General features: G+C 43.8%; 1 long non-coding RNA gene across 1 annotated transcript; it reads left to right on the top strand.

Moving 5' to 3' along the window:
- The first annotated feature begins 7,880 nt into the window (after nt 1-7,880).
- LOC118371829 (uncharacterized) lies at nt 7,881-16,813 on the top strand. Its single transcript, XR_008066053.1, has 5 exons — nt 7,881-7,989; nt 8,902-9,062; nt 10,748-10,857; nt 11,363-12,995; nt 15,723-16,813. It is a non-coding gene; the product is annotated as an uncharacterized LOC118371829 (long non-coding RNA).
- Nucleotides 16,814-17,020: the final 207 nt, after the last annotated feature.

Genomic DNA, 17,020 nt, shown 5'->3' with positions numbered 1-17,020 from the left:
ACCCCGTGAGGTGGCTCGACCTGCCATTGCTTGGGAGGTGGCTGCCACGGCTGTTGTTGGAATGGGGCTGTCCATGCATGTGCTCCTTTTCCTCCTCTTCTTGCCCCCTCCTCTCGGGCCCCTCTTCTCGGTCCGCCCCTGTAGTTTCTGTGTCTTTACTTTTTCTTCCTTCTGAGTACTTTGTTGTCTCAGCATGCTTGCAGTGCTGTACCACCGTTGCTAATGGCTCAGTCTCCCAACTGATGCAGGTAGTCCTCACAGCTTTCTCCAGGCCCGGTGTCAGACCCCTCACCAGGGCATCTTTCAGCAGATCCCCATATGCATGTTCGTTTGGTCTGATACCACTGTGTAGCCTGAAACAGGTCTCAAGTCTCTTTCTGAAAGCCTCCAGGCCCTCAACTTTCTTCATAGTGCATTCTCTGATAGCAGTCCAGTCAGTCTTAGTTGGATACATCTCCACAATCCTGGCCAGCAGCGCCGTTATCGGGTCCTGATATGCGCCATTCTCAGCCCACAGGTAGTTGCAATCAAACTGTCCCTGTACATTCCCCCACCTGAGTCCCAGTTTATTTTTACAGATATGGGCTATCTCAGCAGCAAATGGTTTGTACTGACCCACCAATACCCTCATCTCTGCTGAATATTTCACAGTGTCCTTACTTGGGTCTGGTAGGTCCTCTACAATGTCTGTGATTTCATCATGTCACCACGTCCTCTAGACATACACAATGGGGTTCCATGCTGCGGCGGCAGCAGCATTAGCATCATCACGTCGAGGCTGAGGGTTAGGACAGGCCATCAGAGGGTATTGATGATACATGTCTGATGCTGGGTCGTGTGGGAAGGGGGTAGAGACACGCCTCTCCGTCCTGGCCCGTAGACGGTCCTTCAACGGGGGAGTCAGCTGGGGTGCCCCTCCGTCCTCACTTTCCTCACTGGAGCTGAGTGGAGGTGCCTTGAGAAAAGGATTGTTGATTTCTTTTCCCTTCTGGCGTGCTCCCCCCACTGCGCCTCCAGTGAGACTGGCCAGAGTCACTCCAGACCCTGTCAGGACTTCAGCCAGGCTCCGTGCCAGACGATCAATCACCGTGGTGTTGGGAGAGACAGGGGGTGGGGCTGCAGGTTGTAGTGGTCTTGCATCCAGCGGATCAGCAGGAGGCGCCTGAGGAGGAGGAGGGAGGTCCGGCAACACTGGGTAGAGAGTTTGAGGAGTAAAGTAGGGAGGGGGACAGTCTCTGTCATCATCATCCTTCCTATTCCTTCTCACTGTTTCATATTTCCCCTTCTTTTCTCCTTCCTCAGTCTGAACTACCATATTCTGACAGGGTTTTCCCCTAAATGTGTCCTGTCTTTTCGTCCGTTTGTCAGCTTCCCTTTCCCATTTCCTGAATTTCACCCAGTCAATTTGATCCTTTTTTCCTAGGTTACCTTCCTTCTCTACCAATCTCCGTTTTATCTCATCTAACAGCGTCACACTTAGTGTCCCTGTCAAAGGAAAATCACCCTCTCTATGCCATAGAAGTACCTGTTCCAGAATATCCCTACCCCATTTATCTACCATAACCTTCAAGGCTCAAGGAGGAGGGCCCGGAATGCCTGGTTCTTTGTACTCGCGCGCGCCCATGGCTCCTTAATCTCACACACACACAAAATCTCTCTCACACACACACACACACACACACACACACACACACACACACACACACACACACACACACACACACACACACACACACAGGGAGAGGAAAAACAGTTACAACATAACAAAGGAAGTTAACAACCATAACCAGCATTATTTGTATATTTGAATACTGTCTAAATCATACCCTGGACACTGGCAGGAGAGACCACTGAAAACCAAAACTCACACTAATGTACCCAGAGTCCTTCAGTCTTGACACGGTGCATTCTTCACAACAGCCAGAAGATGGCAGTATATCACTCATTCAGCTAAATGAATGATTGGCCGACAAAGCTTAACCAGTTGAAGCTATGGGGGCGCTATTTCATTATTGGATAAAAAAACATTCCCGTTTTAAGCGCAATATTTTGTCACGAAAAGATGCTCGACTATGCATATAATTGGCAGCTTTGGAAAGAAAACACTCTGACGTTTTCAAAACTGCAAAGATATTTTCTGTGAGTGCCACAGAACTCATGCTACAGGCGAAACCAAGATGAAACCTCAAACAGGAAATGAGCAGAATTTTTGAGGCTCTGTTTTCCTATCGTCTCCTTATATGGCTGTGAATGTGCCGTGAACGAGCTTATGCTCTCTACCGTTCGTCCAAGATGTCTGCAGCATTGTGACGTATTTGTAGGCATATCATTGGAAGATTGGCCATAAGAGACTACATTTGCCAGGGGTCCGCCCGGTGTCCTTTGTCTAAGTTCGTGCGCAATTCTCAGGTGCAATCATTTTACCATGCGATTCAGAGGGAGAAGCACACTTCAAGGAACGATACATCATTGAAGAGATATGTAGAAAAACTCCTTGAGGATTGATTCTAAACAATGTTTGCCATGTTTCAGTCGATATTATGGAGTTATTTTTGAAAAAAATCGGACCGAAATCGGACCGATTTCTCCTGCACAAATAATCTTTCAGGAAAACTGAACATTTGCTATCTAACTGAGAGTCTCCTCATTGAAAACATCCGAAGTTCTTCAAAGGTAAATGATTTATTTGACTGTTTTTCTGGTTTTTGTGAAAATGTTGCCTGCAGATGCTAATGCTAAATGCTAATGCTAAATGCTAACGCTAAATGCTAAATGCTAGTTTTGCTAAGGTTGAGAAGCATATTTTTGAAAATCTGAGATGACAGTGTTGTTAACAAAAGGCTAAGCATGAGAGCTAGCATATTGATTTCATTTCATTTGCGATTTTCATGAATAGTTAACGTTGCGTTATGGTAAAGGGCTTGAGGCTGTAGTCACGATCCCGGATCCGGGTTGGCTCGACGCATGAAGTTAAACTAGGCCATTAGAACTGCAGGATTTTATCCTAACTAGGCACCACACCATATGTGTGTGAGTATGTGAAGGGGATAGCTAGTCAGTTGCACAACTGAATGCATTCAACCGAAATGTGTCTTCCACATTTAGCCCAACCCTTCTGAATGACAGAGTTGCAGGGGTCAAACTTAATCGACGTCATCGGCGCCCGGGGAGAATGGCAGATCTTTTCACTTTGCAGGAGAGACCACTGAAAACCAAAACACACACTAATGTAACAAGAGGCCTTCAGTCCTGACATGGTGCATTCTTCACAACAGCCAGAAGATGGCCCCAGAACCCTTACTTCTTAGAGTGTAGGTTTGAGAAGTAGGAGAGGAAATAGGTCAGGATTCTAGGAAAGACCAATTGAGATGGAGACTTAGTGTCATATGGAATGACTCTTGAGAGACGAAGCAGGTACGGGGAGTGGAAGGAGCCGGACGTGGAATGAGACAGCGTCAGCAAACTAATACAAAAGACAAAAACGATTCAATGCAGAAGCCGGGAATAGCGCTAGGGAACTGACAAATATAGGGGAGGAAATAAACACATGATAAGTGAGTCCAGGTGATTCCAATTTCGCTCTTGTGCGTGATGAGTGATGCCAGGTGTGCATGATGGACTGCAGGAGTGTATGATGCAGGGCAACCTGGCAAAGTGCCAGGGGGAGGGAAGAGCGGGAGCAGACATGACACCTAGTATCAGAGAGAACCGTAGAGGAGGAAGAAGACAACTGGAGAATGAGGAAGAGAGAAAAATAAGACAACTAATGATGTTTAGATTTAGAGGAGAGTATGGAGACATACAGTACTGGAAATATATCAATCATCTAACAGCAACATGTCATGTGGTTTGCCATAGGCAAATGCTCAGCTAAATTATTTTCTTGCATTTTTCATGGTTAGTTATTAGCAAAAATTGCTTTGTTCTTCTTCTTATTAAAGGCACATAATAATAAATAAAGGAACAATGTCTACCAGCTTCCTGATTGAATGTGATTGGATACTTAACCTTTTGAAGCCAGGGGGCACTATTTTTACATTCCCAAAGTAAACGGCCTATTTCTCAGGACCAGATGCTAGAATATGCATATAATTGACAGATTAGGATAGAAAACACTCTAAAGTTTCCAAAACTGTCAAAATATTGTCTGTATAACAGAACTGTATAACAGAACTGATATTGCAGGCGAAAGCCTGAGGTAAATCCAATCAGGAAGTGCTTCTTATTTTGAAACCCTTCTGTTCCTATGCATATCTATCCTCCATTTAAAGGGATATCAACCAGATTCCTTTCTCTATGTCTTCCCTAAGGTGTCAACAGTCTTTAGACATAGGTTCAGGCTTTTATTTTGAAAAATTAGTGTGAAAGATCACATTGCGTAAGTGGATAGGTGGGGGCTCTCAGAGTGAGTTTTTGCACTACAGAGTAAATCTGCCATTGTTCCTCCTGCTGTTATTTAAAAACCTACACACACGGTTGATATATTATCGAATATATATTTTAAAAACTACCTGAGGAATGATCATAAAAAACGTTTGACATGTTTCTGTGGACATTTTGAAGACTATTTGGAATTTCCGTCTTCTAAAAACATGATTTCACTTCGTCACTGTGGGCTATTGTGTGGGTGAGAGAAATAAATTCAATCCATTTTCAATTCAGGCTGTAAGTATAAATACTTTCTCTGTCCTTGCCTCCTCAAAACACATTGAAGAATACAAGCCTTGAATACACCTTTACATACTGGGTCATAATAGTTTGTAGGTCACACAATTCGGACACTACAGACGTTTTCAATGGAAGACCGATTTTCAGGATGTCTCATGGTCTGACAAACAATGCTTTCGCTCTGCCACCTTCCACCACAGATGCGGAAGGGGCAGATGGTGGTGGATTGAGACGCAGCCAATGCAAAAATTGATGGATTTTGATGGTTTTTTTTTTATTATTATGTTGCTTACATTGATGCACTGGTTCATAAATAGACTCTCAGGCTTTCTGTCTGTCACCCAGCGTAATTCTCTCTCTCTCTGGGCGATGTTGCCACCTAGTGGTTAAAGTGAGAGATGAACTCACCACAGAGGTATTACAGACATGCCCATGGGCTTTTCTCAACTCATCCTTCCTTGATTCCTCCTTGCATCCTCATGGTCTCTTCGCTTCCTTCTAAAAACGCATTGTATAATATTGGCCAATTTGAAGGAACGTGGACTTTTTCCTCTATTAGGGAGAAGATGGGAGTAGAAGAGAGGAGACAGGAGAAAAGGAGACAGGAGACCGGAGGAGAGGAGAGGAGACAGGAGGAGACAGGAGACAGGAGACAGGAGACAGGAGACCGGAGGAGAGGAGAGGAGACAGGAGGAGACAGGAGACAGGAGACCGGAGGAGAGGAGAGGAGACAGGAGGAGACAGGAGACAGGAGACAGGAGACAGGAGACAGGAGACAGGAGACCGGAGGAGAGGAGAGGAGACAGGAGGAGACAGGAGACAGGAGACCGGAGGAGAGGAGAGGAGACAGGAGGAGACAGGAGACAGGAGACAGGAGACAGGAGACCGGAGGAGAGGAGAGGAGACAGGAGGAGACAGGAGACAGGAGACCGGAGGAGAGGAGAGGAGACAGGAGGAGACAGGAGACAGGAGACAGGAGACAGGAGACAGGAGACCGGAGGAGAGGAGAGGAGACAGGAGGAGACAGGAGACAGGAGACCGGAGGAGAGGAGAGGAGACAGGAGGAGACAGGAGACGGGAGGAAAGGAGAAAAGAGGAGACAGGAGGAGACAGGAGACAGGAGGAGAAAAGGAGACAGGAGACAGGAGAAAAGGAGACAGGAGACAGGAGACAGGAGGAGAGGAGAGGAGACAGGAGACAGGAGACAGGAGACAGGAGACAGGAGACAGGAGACCGGAGGAGAGGAGAGGAGACAGGAGGAGACAGGAGACAGGAGACAGGAGACAGGAGACCGGAGGAGAGGAGAGGAGACAGGAGGAGACAGGAGACAGGAGACAGGAGGAGACAGGAGACAGGAGGAGACAGGAGACAGGAGACCGGAGGAGAGGAGAGGAGACAGGAGGAGACAGGAGACAGGAGACCGGAGGAGAGGAGAGGAGACAGGAGGAGACAGGAGACGGGAGAAGAGGAGATGGGAGGTGAGGAGAAAGGAGCCTTAGTGTAAGAGAGAGACAGAGGAGGAAAAATACAATTAAGAGAATATCGGAAGAGAGAAAAAATAAGACACGTGATTGTTGTGTTTAGATTTAGAGGAGAGTATGTAGACAAACTGTACTCTGGAAAATGATTCTTCATTCTTTTTTAGCAACATGTCATGTGATTTGCCATAGGCTTATACTTGGTAAAAAAAATAAAAGGTGGGAGCAATTATTAACCTATGCTTATTTATCACTTCAATAAGAATAACAAAGTCACAGATGAATAAATAAAGGAACAAAGTCCTCCAACAAGGTCTACCAGCTTACTGATTGAATGGGATTAGATAGTTAAAATCGTGTCACCTGCAGTTGGACACAGAAAGGGCAGAACAGACCTGAGAGGACATATGCATGCAGACACGCACGCAGACACACACACACACACACACACACACACACACACACACACACACACACACACACACACACACACACACACACACACACACACACACACACACACACACACACACACACACACACACACACACACACACACACACACACACACACACACACACACACACACACACGCGCGCACACACGCGCACGCACGCACGCGCACGCATGCGCACACACACGCACGCATGCGCACACACACGCACACACACGCACCCACACGCACGCGCACGCACACGTAACGTTCCCCTTTTAAACCTCTGATAAAGATGCAGACATGGATTTCCCCCACCACCTCTGAATAACTCTTCACACTGATGTCACAGACAGAAAATATAGATAGAAAGAAAGCACCTTACATGGCCATCGATGACCGGTGACAGAGTACAAGCCGTGACTTCCTTATGAATGATACCCCAAAGTGATAGGCTGAAAGGCTGCACTCGTCACGACTTGTTGTCATGCAACTATCCTGTTATATCGCTGTGTTTAGATTATCCTGTCAGGTCTACCAACTTCCTGCTTAAAGGTGATTGGATACTTAAAACCTTCTATCAACTGCAGTGGATAACAGAGAGGTACCTGGTGGAGACGCATATCAGACCAACTACCAACTACTTGTCAGAGAAGTTTGAAATATAGTAGATATTACCGTTAGGAGTCATTTGGAAAGGTAACTATACAGTTAGTTAAGATGGATGACTACGTCAATGAAGAGGTTATTGAAGAAAAAAAAGTTATTGTGCAAAACAAGAACAGAGCAAAGAAAAGAACGAAGACTGAAACCCATCGCTCAGGTAAAAACTAGGGAAGCTCTCTATCACACACATACCGTACACAGACAAAGACATGAACACATGAACAAAAGCACAAGAAAAATGCTAACTGATAGCAACTTATAGTATTAACTGTGTTTTGAGGCTTCACATACAGTTTTTTTTACAATAGTGTTTAGAAACAAGCAATTTAAAAGGTTATATGTTGGTTCTGATGGGGAATGACTGTTGAACTAAGATCATGAGGCTTTCATAAGTTACCATTTTTAAGAATGGATTGTTAGACTTTATGCCATAAAACAGCTGTGAGAAACAGTCCTATTGTGACTGATTATGTAACACCCCCACCCTCTTATACGTGTGTGTGTGTGTGTGTGTGTGTGTGTGTGTGTGTGTGTGTGTGTGTGTGTGTGTGTGTGTGTGTGTGTGTGTGTGTGTGTGTGTGTGTGTGTGTGTGTGTGTGTGTGTGTGTGTGTGTGTTCTCACATCAGTGTGTATCTCCTCAGGACCTGGGGATTCAGGGAGAAGACTCTACAGGATGGTTGCTGTGAGCTTTGGGATGCTGTGTGTTCTACAAATCACTCTCAACATCTCCCTGAGACTAGTCTGTGAGTGTATTCTTGTCTAATCATCACACTATATCAGACTTTCACAAGGTCACAACTTCCCTAAGTTCATCCTCTGTTAAACATATTTAAGGAACTTGCAATCCACAACCAAGATATTGATATCTTTTTTCAGCAGACTATATAGACCAGTGTTTAGTCCAGGGGAACCAAAAGGGGGCACATGTTTTATTGTTGTCATAGCAGCACACAGCTGATTCAAGCTATCAACTCATCATAATGTTTTGAGGATTTGAATTAGGTGTGTTATGCTAAGGTCAAAAAACAAAAATGTGCACCGCTTCTAGAATGGGACCCCCACCGTAACAAATGATGTTTTCACCAGTAGCTATATGTATCAATCCTTTCCAGATGACATAAGTATCGGAGACTCTAAAAATAAGCATATCTATCTTCAAAAAATGAATATAACTAGAGACCAGCTGCAGATGAGTTATAACGGGCTGACAAAAGAGAAAGACCAGCTGCAGATGAGTTACAACGGGCTGACTAAAGAGAGAGACCAGCTACAGATGAGTTACAACGGGCTGACAAAAGAGAGAGACCAGCTACAGATGAGTTACAACGGGCTGACTAAAGAGAGAGACCAGCTACAGATGAGTTACAACAGGCTGACAAAAGAGAGAGACCAGCTACAGATGAGTTACAACGGGCTGACTAAAGAGAGAGACCAGTTAGAAAGGGAGAGAGACAACTTTCAGAAGAAGTTTGAAGGCAAGTGAACTGAACTGGTATTCCTTTTGATGTCAATCCTCATCAAAATGGCAATCCTAAAGCCTTGAGAAACTGAAACGGGTTTTCTTCAATCATGTCAACAGTATAAAACCTTTGGGTAAAACTTTTTGGATAGCCACAAGTAATTGTATTTATTTATTGTGTTGTATTTTTCAACAGAGAAAACCTGTTGCTCTAATGGATGGATGAGGTTTGAAGGCAGCTGTTACTACATCTCTACTTTCTACATCTCCACTGTGAAGAACACCTGGGATTACGCCAGACAGGACTGTCTGAGCAGAGGAGCAGACCTGGCGATCATAGAGAGCAAAGATGAACAGGTAAAACAGAGAGATAGAGACTTTTGACTTGTTGTCAAAATGTCCTGTACTGCAGTACAGCATACATGTTCCATACTCACCTTGCCCTCTACAGCACATTACAAAACAACATCACACATCACAATAACCAAAACCTCACCATTTCTACAACCGTATATCCAACTGATCTTCCCCAGCTGTACAGACAGCACCTCCAACACACCATATCGTCTGAAACATCTCCACACTTTGTATAATTTTATAGAACTCAAATTCCACCCTAAGGCGCGCAGAGACCATCCCATTGAATAATAGTAAAGGGTCTGTTTCCCTCACCTTTGACCCTGTTCCTCCTTGTTAGCCAAATAGCCAACTTTGCCTGAGCAAACAGTTCAATTCAACAACACACATTTGGCCTTCTCCTTATTTAAATAACTGTACCCCATTATAAACATCCCAACAGTAAAACCCACCCACAACCTCTCACACAGACATTCCAACAGAGATCCCTGCAGTCTCCTGCATAGCAGGCCCAGAAAAGGCTCCATGGCTAGTGTATATAACTTCCCAGGTAGAGGCCATCCTTGTCTAATGCCCCAGCTCACCCAGACTGGCCTACTGAGCCCTCCTCCCACCTTGACCATACATTATGCTCCAGCTTACAACATCCTCACACAGGCCGAAAACATTGACCCAAACCCAAACCCATACACAGACATCACATTAAACAGATACTCATGGCCCACTCTATCAAAAACCTTCTCTTGATCGAGATAGACCAATTCAAAGTTCACATCAGAACATCTCGATAAGTCCAATAAGAACACGTTGTCCGTGACTGAGCGTGCACGGTGCACATTATGTCTGGTCCTTGTGTACTACAGAGTCCAGATGGGACTTCAGTCTGTTAGAGAGGACCTTGGCAAATATCTTGTAGTCCGCACAGATCAATGCCACAGGCCTTCAGTTCTTAAGTTCACACAAGTCCCCTTTTTGGGCAGGAGAGTCAGAGCCACCTGACGCCAGCGTCTCCTCAGGCGCTACCTGTGAGAGTTCCTGTTTAACACCCCCAAATAGAAACATCCTCTCTCTCCCTGTGTTCGGCGCATACACATTTATAAAGACAAAACCCATGTTGTTAATTTCTGCTTTTACTACAAGCAGCCTACCCCTACATACCTACTTTGAGGAGCATATTTTTAGAGAAATACCAGGTACAAAAAGGACTGCTACCCCTGTAAAAAAAAAGCCCACAGTTTTGTTCATTCTGGAAAAATAAGGTATAATTTCTGCTCCTACCTTTTCGCTGACCTCAAGCAGAACCTCCTCCACCTTAATTCCATTCTCAGGAGCACAGCTGAATCGATGCCGAAATGACAGCGTCCCCTCCGCGCTAGGCTGTGAAGCCATCGCGCACACCACACCGTTCAAACCCCAGGAAAATAAAACTCTGTCCTATGCCACCCTAACTTAAAGAGAAAAAAAACTGTGGGCACCGCTAAAACAAACAGTGCATTAACCTTCCACCATAGGAAAGAACAATTCAAAGAAAAGACCAAGGAAATAATCAAGAAAAAAGTTAGGACAGAGCCCCCCACACCAAGCACTCAAACTCCAAAGACAGAGACAGAGACAGAGACAGAGACAGAGAGAGAATAGTGGTGGATATATTGTATTAGCAATGTTGTTTTCTGTCACAATAACAGATGTTCATCAATGGGCTTAAATCAGTCAGTCATGTCTGGATTGGTCTGACTGACTCTGTTACTGAGGGGACCTGGAAATGGGTGGACGGAACCCCACTCACCACCCCAAGGTAAGAGACTACTGCTCTAATAACACTGACCACCCCAAGGTAAGAGACTACTGCTCTATAATAACACTGACCACCCCAAGGTAAGAGAATACTGTTCTAATAACACTGACCACAGTGGAAGAAGTAGGACTGGATTTAGATGCAAGTGGCTGTTCCACTGGTTGTCATAAGGTGTATGCACCAATTTGTAAGTCGCTCTGGATAAGAGCGTCTGCTAAATGACTTAAATGTAAATGTAAATGTAAATGACTGATTCTCTGTGTTGTTCATACTCTAGGTTCTGAGAGAGTGGCCAGTCTAACTCTGTGTCGTTCATACTCTAGGTTCTGAGAGAGTGGTCAGTCTAACTCTGTGTTGTTCATACTCTAGGTTCTGAGAGAGTGGTCAGTCTAACTCTGTGTTGTTCATACTCTAGGTTCTGAGAGAGTGGTCAGTCTAACTCTGTGTTGTTCATACTCTGGGTTCTGAGAGAGTGGCCAGTATATTTCTGTTGTTTCTACTGCAGGTATTGGAGGAGTGGAGAGCCTAATGGTGGTGCAGTGCAGAACTGTGTGGTGGTACCTTACTGGTCATCAGGCCAAGGAGATTGGTGGGACGATCAGTGTTCCAATCCACAGTACTGGATCTGTGAAAAAGGCCTTTTGTAGGTACTGCTGTTTAAGGAATTCTGAAGACTGATTATATATTTTGGGAAAATGACACTATGAACGAGACGTTGGAGAGAGAGAGGCACTTACACACACACACACACACACACACACACACACACACACACACGGAAGCATTCACACACAGAAAACAAATGAGGTATTTACACTACCAGTCAAACTTTTGGACACACCTAATCATTCCAGGGTTTTTTTTATTCTACATTGTAGAATAATAGTGAAGACATGAAAACTATAAAATAACACATATGGAATCATGTAGTAACCAAATAAGTGTTAAACAAATCAAATATATTTAATATTTCAGATTCTTCCAAGTAGCCACCTTTTGCCTTGATGACAGCTTTGCACACCCTTGACATTCTCTCAACCAGCTTCATGAGGTAGTCACCTGGAATGCATTTGTTAAAAGTGAATTTGTGGAATTTCTTTCCTTCTTAATGCTTTTAGCCAATAGTTTTGTTGTGACAAAGTAGGGGTGGTATAAAGAAGATAGTCTTTTACCAAATAGGGTTAAGTCCATATTATGACAAGAACAGCTAAAATAAGCAAAGAAAAACGGCAGACCATCATTACTTTAGACATGAAGGTCAGTCAATCCGGAACATTTCAAGAACTTTGAAAGTTTCTTCAAGTGCAGTCACAAAAACCATCAAGCGCTATGATGAAACTGGCTCTCATGAGGACTGCCACAGGAAAGGAAGACCCAAAGTTACCTCTGCTGCAGTTGAAAAGTTCATTAGAGTTAATTACACCTCAGATTGGAGCCTAAATAAATGCTTCCTAAGTAAATGAGTTCAAGTAACAGACACATCCCAACATCAACTGTTCAGAGGTGTAAGGGTTTTCCTGTGGTGAAGGAGAAGCGGACCAAAATGCAGCGGGGTGGTTATTCATGTTCTTTAATAAAGGAACTAGACATGAAATAACTAACAAAACAATAAATGTGGAAAACCAAAAACAGTCCTATCTGGTGCAAACACAGAGACAGGAACAATCACCCACAAACACACAGTGAAACCCAGGCTACCGAAGTATGATTCTCAATCAGAGACAACTAATGACACCTGCCTCTGATTGAGAACCATACTAGGCCGAAACATAGAAATACCCAAAACCTAGAAAAACAAACATAGACTGCCCACCCAACTCACGCCCTGACCATACTAAATAAATACAAAAGAAAGGAAATAAAGGTCAGAACGTGAAAAGAGGAGACTGTGTGAATCAGGCCTTCATGGTCGAATTGCTGCAAAAAAAACACTACAAAATGACACCAATAATAAGATGAGACTTGCTTGGGCCAAGAAATACGAGCAATTAATATTAGAATGTTGAAATCTGTCCTTTGGTCTGATGAGTCCAAATTTTAGATTTCTGGTTCCAACCGCAGAGTCTTTGTGAGATGCAGAATAGGTGAACGGATGATCTCTACATGTGTGGTTCCCATCGTGAAGCATGGAGGAGGAGGTGAGATGGTGTGGGGGTGCTTTGTTGGTGACACGGTCAGTGATTTATTTAGAATTCAAGGCACACTTAACCAGCATGGCTACCCAGCATTCTGCAGCGATACGCTATCCCATATGGTTTATGCCTAGTGGGACGATAATTTTTTTTTTTTTTATGTATGTTTTTTAAGGGGTGGATCAGCTTAATATTGTGGAAAGATTGTTGCTTCCATCAATGTAATTTTCTGCATCATTTCCAATCCCCCATATATTTTTGGGGTAATTATATATACCACTGCTCAAAAAAATAAAGGGAACACTAAAATAACACATCCTAGATCTGAATGAATGAAGTATTCTTATTAAATACTTTTTTCTTTACATAGTTGAATGTGCTGACAACAAAATCACACAAAAATTATCAATGGAAATCAAATTCATCAACCCATGGAGGTCTGGATTTGGAGTCACACTCAAAATCAAAGTGGAAAACCACACTACAGGCTGATCCAACTTTGATGTAATGTCCTTAAAACAGGTCAAAATGAGGCTCAGTAGTGTGTGTGGCCTCCACGTGCCTGTGTGACCTCCCTACAACACCTGGGCATGCTCCTGATGAGGTGGCGGATGGTCTCCTGAGGGATCTCCTCCCAGACCTGGACTAAAGCATTCGCCAACTCCTGGACAGTCTGTGGTGCAACGTGGCGTTGGTGGATGGGGCGAGACATGATGTCCCAGATGTGCTCAATTGGATTCAGGTCTTGGGAACGGGCGGGCCGGTCCAAAGCATCAATGCCTTCCTCTTGCAGGAACTGCTGACACACTCCAGCCACATGAGGTCTAGCATTGTCTTGCAGTAGGAGGAACCCAGGGCCAACCACACCAGCATATGGTCTCACAAGGGGTCTGAGGATCTCATCTCGGTACCTAATGGCAGTCAGGCTACCTCTGGCGAGCACATGGAGGCTGTTCGGCCCCCAAAGAAATGCCACCCCACACCATGACTGACCCACCACAAAACTGGTCATGCTGGAGGATGTTGCAGGCAGCAGAACGTTCTCCACGGCGTCTCCAGACTGTCACGTCCGTCACATGTGCTCAGTGTGAACCTGCCTTCATCTGTGAAGAGCACAGGGCGCCAGTGGCGAATTTGCCAATCTTGGTGTTCTCTGGCAAATGCCAAACGTCCTGCACGGTGTAAGCACAACCCCCACCTGTGGACGTCGGACCCTCATACCACCCTCATGGAGTCTATTTTTGACCGTTTGAGCAGACACATGCACATTTGTGGCCTGCTGGAGGTCATTTTGCAGGGCTCTGGCAGTGCTCCTCCTTGCACAAAGCGGAGGTAGCGGTCCTGCTGCTGGGTTGTTGCCCTCCTACGGCCTCCTCCACGTCTCCTGATGTACTGGCCTGTCTCCTGGTAGCGCCTCTATGCCCTGGACACTACGCTGACAGACACAGCAAACCTTCTTGCCACATCTCACATTGATGTGCCATCCTGGATGAGCTGCACTACCTGAGCCACTTGTGTGGGTTGTAGACTCCGTCTCATGCTACCACTAGAGTGAAAGCACCGCCAGCATTCAAAAGTGACCAAAACATCAGCCAGGAAGCATAGGTACTGAGAAGTGGTCTGTGGTCCCCACCTGCAGAACCACTCCTTTATTGGGGGTGTCTTGCTAAATGCCTATAATTTCCACCTGTTGTCTATTCCATTTGCACAACAGCATGTGAAATGTATTGTCCATCAGTGTTGCTTCCTAAGTGGACAGTTTGATTCCACAGAAGTGTGATTGACTTGGAGTTACATTGTGTTGTTTAAGTGTTCCCTTTATTTTTTTGAGCAGTGTATATCTGTATACATACACACATGCATACATATACACATATGCACATACACATACCTAAATAGATATACATACTTTTTAAAGAATATACCTTTATCATTCCCCGCAAACCCTACCACCCTCCCCCAATTGGAGTAAACTAATAAACACTTAGGCTTAGTTTAGTTTATACATATTATACACATTTTACAGACACAATCTATTTTACAATTGTTATATTTTGTTTGTTTTCAGTCCTTCCTCTATTTCTGATGTCCATCCAGTTTGATTTCTATTTGTAACTGTGCTATTTCACAACATGTCTGAACCTAAACACATTTTACAGACCCCGTATGTTTTAGTCTGTATGTCAATTAAGGCTATTCTCAGAACGGTGTTCTCCTTTTTAAGTTCATTCACTTTGGTTTCAATCTTATCGACTGTCCCTTTGAACTTGTGTGTTTCCTTCTCCAATGTCGCAGCTTTTTCATCACTCATCTCAAGGCTTGCCTTCAACTATTTTATATCCTTACTGACTAATTCAAGTATACCCAGTTTGTCATTTATTGATTTTAACAGATCGGTTTCGACCTTTACCATTCCCGGTGGTGAAAATATTAAATCGTCCGTGTCTGTAGAAGAGTCACGTTTCCGTTTTGAAATCGGTTCCCCTGTCTTACTCTTCGTCATGTTTGGGTGTTGCTTGTTTTCGTAATATTTGTCGATAAATGTCTCTAGTCTTAAGATTTGTATAGTATCATTATCCAGATTGAAGGTTGTCATCCACCAGATTGAGTAGTGATAATATTTAGTCTAACTTGCCGATATTCAATATTACGTTTTTATCTTGAGGTGCTCTACATAACTACGTTCAGTCCATCATTACCTGTCTCAGTCCCGACTTCCTATCATTTGTTTAGGACAATGATCCAACACACCTCCAGGCTGTGTAAGGGCTATTTGATCAAGAAGGAGAGTCATGGAGTGCTGCATCAGATGACCTGGCCTCCACAGTCACTTGACCTCAACCCAGTTGAGATGGTTTTGGATGAGTTGGACCGCAGAGTGAAGGAAAAGCAGTCAACAAGTGCTCTGCCTATGTGGGAACTCATTCAAGACTGTTGGAAAAGCATTTCAGGTGAAGCTTGTTGAGAGAATACCAAGAGTGTGCAAAGCTGTCATCAATGCAATGGTTGGCTGCTTTGAAGAATATAAAATATATTTTGATTTGTTTAACACTTTTTTGGTTACTACATGATTCCATATATGTTATTTCATAGTTTTGATATTGTCACTATTATTCTAAAATGTAGAAAATAGTACAAATGAAGAAAAACCCTTGAATGAGTAGGTGTGTCCAAACTTTTGACTGGTACTGTATATCACGTAGTAGCTGTTGTCAATGTTAACATTTATAGTTCATTATATAGCATTGCATGTAGGCTCTACACAAATATCTCTCTCTCTACCTCTAACTCTCCGTTGATGGTTGGATCCATGAATGTTTAAGTGATGATCCCCACCTAGTGGTTAAAGTGAGAGATGAACTCACCATGAACAACATAGAGGTGAAACAGTGGTATTACACACTTGTCTATGGGTTTTTTCTCAATTCATCCTTCCTTGGTTTATCCTCGCATCCTCTCTCCTCCTTCTCAAAACACATTGGATAATACAATCCTCGGGGAGGGACCTTGGACCTTCTCCTCTAATAGGGTTGAGCAGAAGGAGAGGAGAAAAGAGAAGAGGAATCAGACTATTGAGATAGAGCCTTAACAGAGAGAGCCTTAAAGGAAGAAGAACATTTTAATTAGTGATGGACAGAGAAAAATAATGTTATGTTGAGATTTAGATGAGTGTGTAGACATACTGTGCTCTATAATGCTTGTATTCTGCTAAATGTATTCATCATTTTTCTAGATTTTTTTTTTCATTATCAATTATTACCATCAATCACTTTTATAATAAGAAGAACAAATGCACAGATGAATAAATAAAGGAACAGTGTCCTCTGAGGTCAACCAGCTTCCTGATTGAATGTGATTGGATTGTTAAAAAAGTGTGACCTGCAGTTGGACACAGACAGAAGGCAGCACAGAACCTAGGACACACGTCTGTGAAGTTCCCCTTTAAAACCTCTGAAAAAGACGCAGGCATAGATACCCTACACACACTTCTGAATATTTCCTCACACTGATGTCACACACAGAAGGCTCAG

This window comes from Oncorhynchus keta, chromosome 16 (genome assembly GCF_023373465.1).
Source record: "Oncorhynchus keta strain PuntledgeMale-10-30-2019 chromosome 16, Oket_V2, whole genome shotgun sequence".
Taxonomy (NCBI): Eukaryota; Metazoa; Chordata; class Actinopteri; order Salmoniformes; family Salmonidae; genus Oncorhynchus; species Oncorhynchus keta.
The sequence above is the reverse complement of the archived record's forward strand: the minus strand, read 5'-3'. Positions and strand labels throughout refer to the sequence as shown.